Genomic DNA, 9,002 nt, shown 5'->3' with positions numbered 1-9,002 from the left:
GAGACAACACCGCTTTATTCCGAAACCAGAGGATGACATTTTACTCCCCTCAAGGTCTTTTTCTCCCTCTTCCACGCTGCCTCTTTGCCCAAGGGAAAAACACGCATAAATGAAAGCAACTTCCCCGCGTTAGGTATTTATTGAGCAGCCCTACCTTCTGTCAGGGCGTTTAGCTAAGATGTAAATCTAAGAGCAAGGTGAATACTGTACTTGGTTAAGCAGCCGCCATCCAATTTTCACACAGACGGTTTTCAAGTCTAAGTAATATTCATAGCACCTTTGCTTTTATTCCCATTTATCATTATGAAAGGCAAGTAGGGGTTTTAAGATGTTGGTTTCAGGGAGGGAGGAGGTGTTGTGAAGCCTTATGATCTTGATAGGCGCTAATATATCACTTTCCTCCATCTGAAATTTAAAAAGAAATAAATAAACCAACAACACAAAAGTAATGTCTCCTGAAGTTGAGTGGAGACTAAAGTTTCACCTTCAAAGAATAATTTTATCTCGTCCTAAACTTGAAATAAATCTTAGTAATGCCCTCAGTCCCTCCAACAAATTAGCTCACATTAGGAAGCCGGCTAAATATAAAACAGCTGTGTGCACATCATTCCGCTGGATTGTACTTTTCAGTCCGTAATATGAGTAGCCTTGTATGCATACTGAATAATCCATACCCAGAGGGTTGTTTGGATGGGAGCTGATAGATTTATATTCTATTGACTGAGAAAGTTTGAGAAAAGTAGCTCCCCAAACTACAGTAATGAGAAACAACCATAATGTTGTGCGTCAATGGTTATTTAGCTACAAAAGAAATATTACCTCCCAGACCTGATTTACCCTGGTACTAAAATGTATGTTTATTCCAAATGGACAAATTAAGGAGTGCTGGTTTTAGGAAAAGGCTGCAAATGATTTCTTTGAGGATCAGAGGGGAATATTTCCAAATGCACCTTTATTTCTAGAGTAAGCTGGTATTTCAGGGCTGCCATCTTGATCTCACTTGAATGGAAGGTGTGGAAGTCTATTGTACTTCATTGTAGCCCTTGATTTTTTTTGATTTTTTTTCTTTCCTTTCTGTTCAGGAAGCATTTTCCTGTTGCTCCAAGTTTAAGAATTTTCACTGACAGAAAAAAATCAACACTTTCAGAAAACCTCCTGCATAACCTTGCTCAGCTTCTGAATCTTGGTTTTTGCAGGCATATCAACATGTTTCTCCCCAATACAGACAATCATTCCACCCATGATTGACAGGCCAACCTTAACTTCCAATTTCAACATTTGGCTTTTACTTAGGAAGCTGTTCAGAACCATTTTTAATTCAGAAAGAATGGCTTCATCTAAAGGAGATGCAGTGGTCACTGTGCATGGAATTTCTCCACGGTGGACAGTCATCATGGTAGAAAAGGCAGAAATGATGCTGGGAGTACTAGTCAAGTGACCATTTTCAGCAAACAAATTGATCAGGTTGGAAAGGAGGGGAGAAGACCTCTCTTTTGTGGTCCTGTCATTTAGGCTTTCCACTTTAATGGAATACTTTGCAAAGAGATTCATAATCAAAGCAGCCAATTTAGGGTCCTTTGAGATTTGTGCTACTCTCAACAGTTCCTTTTCTACTAGCTCCAGTTTGTTCTGTTTAGATGCAGCAGAATAAAGAGAGGTGGCCAAGCGACCTTTGATAACATACCTGAGCGGGTGGCCGCACGAGCTCGGCAAACGGCCTGGCCACAGATGTGCTGAAGCATCGCACCTCTGGGAGAGCCCACTGCTGGGGACACTGCTGGGGAGGCTGCCTTCTCCCGGCAGCTGTCGGTCAAACCCATGTTGGGAGAGAGTGACCCATGATTTTAGCCGTCATATCACACCTATAAAAGCAGCTTGGAAGATGGCCTGCTTATTTATAGAGCTCAGTAATCTTGGCTTTTTCAACTATAGCTCCTATCATAGTGTTTGGGATAGAGTAGAAGATCAATGAATGTTCATTTTATTGATCAAGCAATCCATCAATATCAAAAAATACTGGGATTTACAAAACACAGGATAAATTTGAGGAATGGTCACACCTAGTGAAGAATTCTATAGGTGAAGCACATCTGTGAAATAGAGCTGCTAGTGAAAGGCACTTAGAACAATACCTGAGACATATTAGCATTACATTGATATCAATTATTATGATGATGAAGCATAAATATCTCAATCTGAACTCTTGTATTAACTGTAGTCTAATCTGGAAGACAGACACAACTCTGAGTACTTAAAACACAGGACATTTGCCTAGCCTGGCGTGGCTCAGCGGTTGAGCGTCGACCTAGGATCCAGGTGATCGGGGTTCGATTCCCGGTCAGGGCACAGGCCCGGGTTGCGGGCTCGATCCCCAGGGGGAGAGTGCAGGAGGCAGCAGATCAGTGACTCTCTCATCATTGATGTTTCTCTCTCTCCCTCTCCTTTCCTCTCTCTGAAATCAATATATATTTAAACAATAAATAAATAACAAAATATAAATAAAACACAGGACATTTAATGCAGAAAAGAGTTATATAGGTTATGGAAGGTCTCTGAGAGGACAGAAGGGAATGGTGAAGCAGTCGAGAGATTAGCAAAAGCAGGAATTTGCTGCAGTACTGGAGCATAAGGCCGAAGGAAGGAGCAGATGCAACCAGAATCAGAATCCAGGGTTTGTGGTCACTGAGAGGTACCTGGAACTGTGGCAGATTTCTATAAACAGAGTTGGAGCCATGGACACTAAGGAGGAGGGAACAAATATTTTGGCTTCACTTTCCTGTCCTCCAATATCTTACCAGTGGCTTCCACTGCTCAAACCCATGTAGATGCCAGTTGACAAAAGAATTTTAGAAATGTTGCCTGTAGGGGACCAGCCCTTGGTGATACAGAGCAGAGCAGGAAAGTGCAAGGAATGAATTTGAGAGCCAAGGGACCAAGCACTTGCACAATCCCACATTGGTTGTTCCATTGAATGATTGCATTACCAGTCGTCTCTCTCACTAGAGTATAAATATCTTTGACAACAGAGCCAGGGTATCATACTTTTTTGTATTTCTGACCCCCTTCCCCTGTCAGTACTGTGCTTGTATATAATAGGTGTTCATTTGTAAGGCCTGGTAGAAATTTTTCACATAGATCTGAATCTCTTGACTCCTAGTACAATTACATTTTCCCTTATGTAAACAGAGGATATGAATCAATTATGTCTGCCTTTCTTATGTAAGACATGGCTTTTTACTAAGATGCAGAGATGACTGCATGGTAATAACTGTATATCTGCACTGATTAAAACTGAGCAAGATATGCAAACTGGCTGCCTGAAGCCCTTTGCTTAGAAATCCCACTTATTTCAACTTGAACTCCCCAATTTACTCCAGGAAAAAAAAAAAAAAAGGCTTCTTTACTTCTGAAATAAAGCAAACGAATGTCATAATTGATATGTTAAGGGTAGAAGTTCAATGCCATGGCTTTTCTACTTATTTTACAATCAACGGTAAAAAATTTATTTTATATACTGACCCAGCACACAGACATACACACAACTGACACAGAAGTTTGAAAATGTACAACGTACTCTATTCCAAATTTGTTTTTAAATGCTAATCAAACTTGTTAAATTGATTTCAGAACTCACCCATGGATTACAATCCATAATTTGCAAAGCACTAGTCTAATAGGATTATATCCTTGACAAAGATTGGAAGTACATGGCATCATAGGTCCCCAGCCTCTTCCTTGGTAGAGGTAATAAAAGGGTCAGAACTCCCTCCATCTCCAAAAGGAGCCTGAAGACCCAGGGTCAGGGCAGCACCTGTTCCCCACCCCCCCCGCCATTTACCCCAAACTCCAGCTCTATGCAATTCGGACAAGTTAAGATTCCATCCTTAGGCAGAGGGAGGAAAACACTGAAAATAACACTTAATTATGTTTGAGACATTAGATTTCTTAGGGTCTAAATCGCTTTAACCAGTCTCTGTGGGTCCTCACATTTTCTCTTTGTGATTAACACAACAAAGCACAGTTTGGCCCAGATTGGGGAAGCATTCTTTATTCTGTCAGGTCCTGAAACAAAAAGTAAAGGGACTAACTAGAAGTCGGAAGGGCAAATGAGCTCAGTGCAAGCTGGCAGCATATTATTATTGAAAATCAACAAGGCTTCTATTATGGTAAAATTAGGAATTCGTCCTTTGTGAATATCACCTCAGAGTTTCCCAGTGCTTCAAAAATCCCATTTTTAAGAAGTTCTGTTTTCTCACAAACTTCAGGATTCCTATCAAGCTGTCCGAAAACAAAATATTTGTGTTCCTTAAACACAGCTGGCAGATTTGAGAGTGTTACACACAATTGGCCGTATGTCAAACAATACATAGAGCATAATGCATCATATATGGCTTTAAAATAGGATACTTAATTAAATGAAGAATCTAGCAATATTCAGGGATATGAATGTAAATGCATAATCTTTTGGAAACCACATCATGACTTCTTGGGTAAATTTTGTAATAATTTAAAATATATAAATATATCTTTATTGTTTTCAGAGAGAGGAAGGGAGAGGGAGAGAGATAGAAACATCAATGATGAGAGTCATCGATCTGCCACTCCCCACACGCCCCCAACCAGGGACCGAGCCCACAACCCGGGCATGTGCCCCGACTGGGAATCAAACCTCGATCTCCTGGATCCTAGGTCAATGCTCAACCACCAAGCCAGGCCCGGCTGGGCTGTAATGAATTTTTAATGCTGGAGCACAATGATCTCCTTATTGCCACCCCAGTCCACATAATAAATACAGTCATTCTAACCACAGTGTTGGGATGATATACAATTCACAGTAGACAAATTCATCCCATAGACACATGCTCACTACTTCAGCCACCTTTACCTGAGTATAAAATTTGACATACTGTCTTTCAAGACAAAGTCACCTGAAATAGTTATGCTTATGCAAAGAATGGGCAGAGGGCATGTAGATGATCTTAAAAAATCATTTATTTCTGTCTTTGTGATACAATTAAAAGATACCTGAAAAAGAAAATGCATAGCCGTGGCTAGCAGCACTGCATAGCTTGGGGGTCTGGAGTTTGGTTCTAATTCTGGCTCTGTTTAATCATGAACCTTTTGGAAGTTACTTAACTTCTCTGATCCTCATTTTCCTCATCAGTAAAGTGGGGCTAATAATAGACTATAAATCACAGAGCTGTTGCAAAGATTAAGTGAGATTTTATTTGGAACAGGGCATAATTTAGTGCCTGGAATGAGGAAAGCTCTCAATAGATAGTGTCAACAGTAATAAAAATATGTGCTGCAATTGAGATGGTGATCATGATTTCATTTCTCCAAGCTCAGCTTCGAGCCTTTTGTCCCATCACATGACTGTTGGTAGCCTGAGATTCTGCATCTAGATGAACCAATGACATAAGATGAAGAATCAAGTGCATGCTCATATTTATATAGGATCGAGATGCTGCTGTTTTGCTCATAGAGATTCATCCTGCAAATCTCACCTGCACTGCATAACCAGTCCCATTTTTGAGAGTAGCTTCATGGTGCAGCTGAATGACAAAGAAATAATACATCCACTCTATTTATCCTTTCTTGACAGGCTCAGTTATCCAGTGCCACTCTCTGTGTACCCTGTCGCATCGGGAGCCATAGAACAGGAGTGCGCAGCTCCTATGGGGAAGGCCCAGTGGCGATAGTGCTGAAGTGCCATATGCGAACATGATATGAAATCAAACTTGGGCAGAACAAAACAAACTGTGATTGTCACCTCACGCAGTGCGGTAAATGAAAACACCATTAAAATCTATGAATTAGTCCCCAAACTCTCACACCATGCAGATTAGATGCATTTCCTTACTGAGAGAGCAGAATCCAAGTTTGGTGACCCAAACACAGAAGTGTGCTCAACATTAGAGGGAATGGCATCCGAGTAACAGTTCCCCAGATGTGGAAAGCTAAATGATAAATCTGCTACTCTACGTGCTTCTACATTTGAGCAAATGGAAATAACCTGGAAGCGGCGACAAAGCATCTTATCTGCAAATCGCTTACAGTAGTTTTGAGAACAGAGAAACGTTCCTGTATTTTGACAATGAAAAGTCTCCACCACACACTGAGCTGTCACAGGACATTCTATCTCTGTCATGTGTACACAGTTATCTGAGGGCAATGTTGGAGCCACATGAGTTCCTCACATTTCCCTTGCATTGTAGTACTTCTTGATATGGAATGAATCTTGCTGTTACTTATTGCAAAGCTCCTTTGCTCTGAGTAAATAGAAGGTCATTTCAAGGGACTAAACGTTATATTTTTAGCTGCTTTCACAGTATCTTGAGTTTCGGCATAACTTAAACCTTGCTATGAATGAAAACAGTTTATATTTTCTACATTAGTATCCAAAGCACAGTTTTCTATATGTTCAATGGCTGGCAAATAAATAGGAAATGAAAAGGTTTAGCAAAATAGATTCATGGTGAAAATAATTATTCCTGAAAAAAAAAAAAAATTACTCAATAGCGTCTCTAAAATAGACGTCAACACTTATGGAAAAAACGATTCTGTTGTGATGATAAACAACAAATTGTTTGGTAATTTATTAAGTGGTAAATTCTACCACATAAATTTAATGTCAGTCATTTTCTGCTTATTAAATATTTGTATAATTTCTTTTCATATTTTAATATTTGTTTTATAATCAGCAAGGTATTAATTATTCTTATACAATATATAAGTAGACCAAATATAATTTTTTAAAAATGAGGATAATTATCATGTCCCAGTTCACATTAATTTTGCAAAGTAATTTTCTTCCCGTGGTTCTAAAAAACACTCATGGCCCGCTATCCTCTCAATCTCATTTCAAAAATTAGAATTTTTCTTCCTTAGTGCATATGCTCTTACCATGCCCTAGTACATCTCTCCATAATGCTCATCTCTGGTTTAATATGAGAATGACATCTACTATTGATTGTGTACTTTAGAATCTGTGACAATACCATCTGGTAGAATTTGAATTGAAACTCCATCTTACTTCTGTTATATTGAAATGAACACCTGTCCATTAGGTTCTACACTTGAGGAGACCACGGATTCATTCGGAATCATCATCGCACAGCTCTCCAATGATGGCAAACATTGGCAAAATCCTATTCCCAATTCCCCGAAGTGATCTAATCCCCCTTTAAAATGCATAGCTAATTTCTTCATCTTGTAATACAACAAAACAAAGTGATTATTTTTTCTAGAAATTGAATGATACTGAAATTATTGAGTTTGGTAAGCTGCCATTGAGGTTGGAAACTGAGGCCAGATTATTTTAAAGACACAGGTTGGGGAAAGTGCAATTTTTCTGGTCTCCTTCAGTCCCTATGCATGTGTCTGCCTGGGCTGCCCTTGAAATGCAGGTCAAGGAACTGGGTATCACTTACCTGTCCAGTTGTTTGCATCAAGTATTACATCACCTAAACTAACTGCACTATCCACAGGGCCCTTGGATATTAGTAAGAAATCTCATTCCTGCCCAGCCGGGCGTGGCTCAGCAGTTGAGTGTTGACCTAGGATCCAGGCGATCAGGGTTCGATTCCCGCTCAGGGCACAGGCCCGGGTTGTGGGCTTGATCCCCAGCAGGGGGCGTGTGGGAGGCAGCCGATCCATGACTCTCTCATCATTGATGTTTCTCTCTTTCTCCCTCCCTCTCCTTTCCTCTCTCTGAAATCAATAAAGATATATTTTAAAAAAAAGAAATCTCATTCCTTGCTCACCCTGGCACCAGGGAGCCTACATTTGCAAATTTTAATCTCCTGACTATCAAAAAGTGTTCCATTCCATTCCCTCACCCAGTGGCTCACCCATTTCTTATTCCTCAAGGAAGGGGAAGGGCCTCCTTTCTCTAGCAGGCCTTTATTTTATACCCTCTGACCGAGAAATTACTGCCAGTTTCTTCAACCTTCCTAGTGATTACTCCAACATAGGATGGGACAATATATTTATTTAAACACTGAAAGTCAAACATTAACGCAGACTTTGTACAAGGTATTTTATTTTTAAAGTTCTAGTCATAGAATTTTTCAAGGTAATTTGGGACCTATGACTTTCTTCTAATAACATGGTAGTACAATATCAGTGATCATAAACTATTTCAAAAGAAAAACAAGTTCTACTTGAGATTAGAAAGGGAAGATTTGTGCAAAATCAAGATGTAAAATTATGTCTGTTCCTAAAAGCAGACTTTCGGGTTTGAAGCTGGTAGTACTTTAACTTAACCTTCAAAATTCTTCCATCTGCTAGATTAAAAAAAAAATCAGCTTAAAGAAAAATAACCTGAAAGGAGTACCACTTTCTTGCCAAGATCATTTGAGATTTTTTTTTTTAATTTCAAAATAATTAAAGTGTTTTCTTCTGCTCCACAGGCTGCTTATTTTGACACAACAATATTTTGTGGTTTGGAGTCATTTACTTAAAAACAAACATAAAGTCATTTTTAAAAATTCTAGCTTTTTCTGACAATTAATTTCTAATTTAGTTAGATTTTTTAATAATGCAGATGATTAAGAACAAATAAAATGATCAGGGACCAAGATACCTACCTTGCATCATACACAACTGACTCTCAAGCTGAGATTTCAGGCAAGTTGGACACATAGTTAGACCTTTTAAACCCTAAATAAAACTCAATGTTAATTTTTTTCCTGCATCATCATTTTGGTTTTCCTTTCTCTGTCTCTCTCTAAAAAAACCCCAAACAAAAAACACTTTACTCTCAGGTACTTATGTCTAGAAAACATTGAACCATTAATCCTGGTTTTTCCCTCTTCACTGAGTGACTAAAATTATCTATGTAAAAGGAAAGCTTTATTTTTCTTAAAAATATAAAAATTATTTATGTATACAATTACTATTTTCATGATCTTACCATTTAACTCCGCAGTACTTGGCTTATCTTTTACAGTAGTGCTACCTTCTTCATGGTGGCTGTGTTCCAAGACCTTCAGTGGATG

General features: G+C 39.0%; 1 pseudogene across 1 annotated transcript; it reads right to left on the bottom strand.

Annotated features, from left to right (window-relative positions):
- Window positions 1-1,143: 1,143 nt before the first annotated feature.
- LOC308550921 (ATP synthase subunit O, mitochondrial pseudogene) lies at window positions 1,144-8,646 on the bottom strand (annotated as a pseudogene). Its single transcript has 2 exons — window positions 8,592-8,646; window positions 1,144-1,803 (listed from the first exon to the last, which is right to left on the bottom strand). The product of its transcript is annotated as an ATP synthase subunit O, mitochondrial pseudogene (transcript).
- Between the last annotated feature and the right edge of the window lie 356 nt (window positions 8,647-9,002).

The sequence above is a fragment of the Miniopterus schreibersii genome (assembly GCF_964146895.1).
Source record: "Miniopterus schreibersii genome assembly, chromosome: X".
Lineage (NCBI taxonomy): Eukaryota > Metazoa > Chordata > Mammalia > Chiroptera > Miniopteridae > Miniopterus > Miniopterus schreibersii.
The sequence above is the reverse complement of the archived record's forward strand: the minus strand, read 5'-3'. Positions and strand labels throughout refer to the sequence as shown.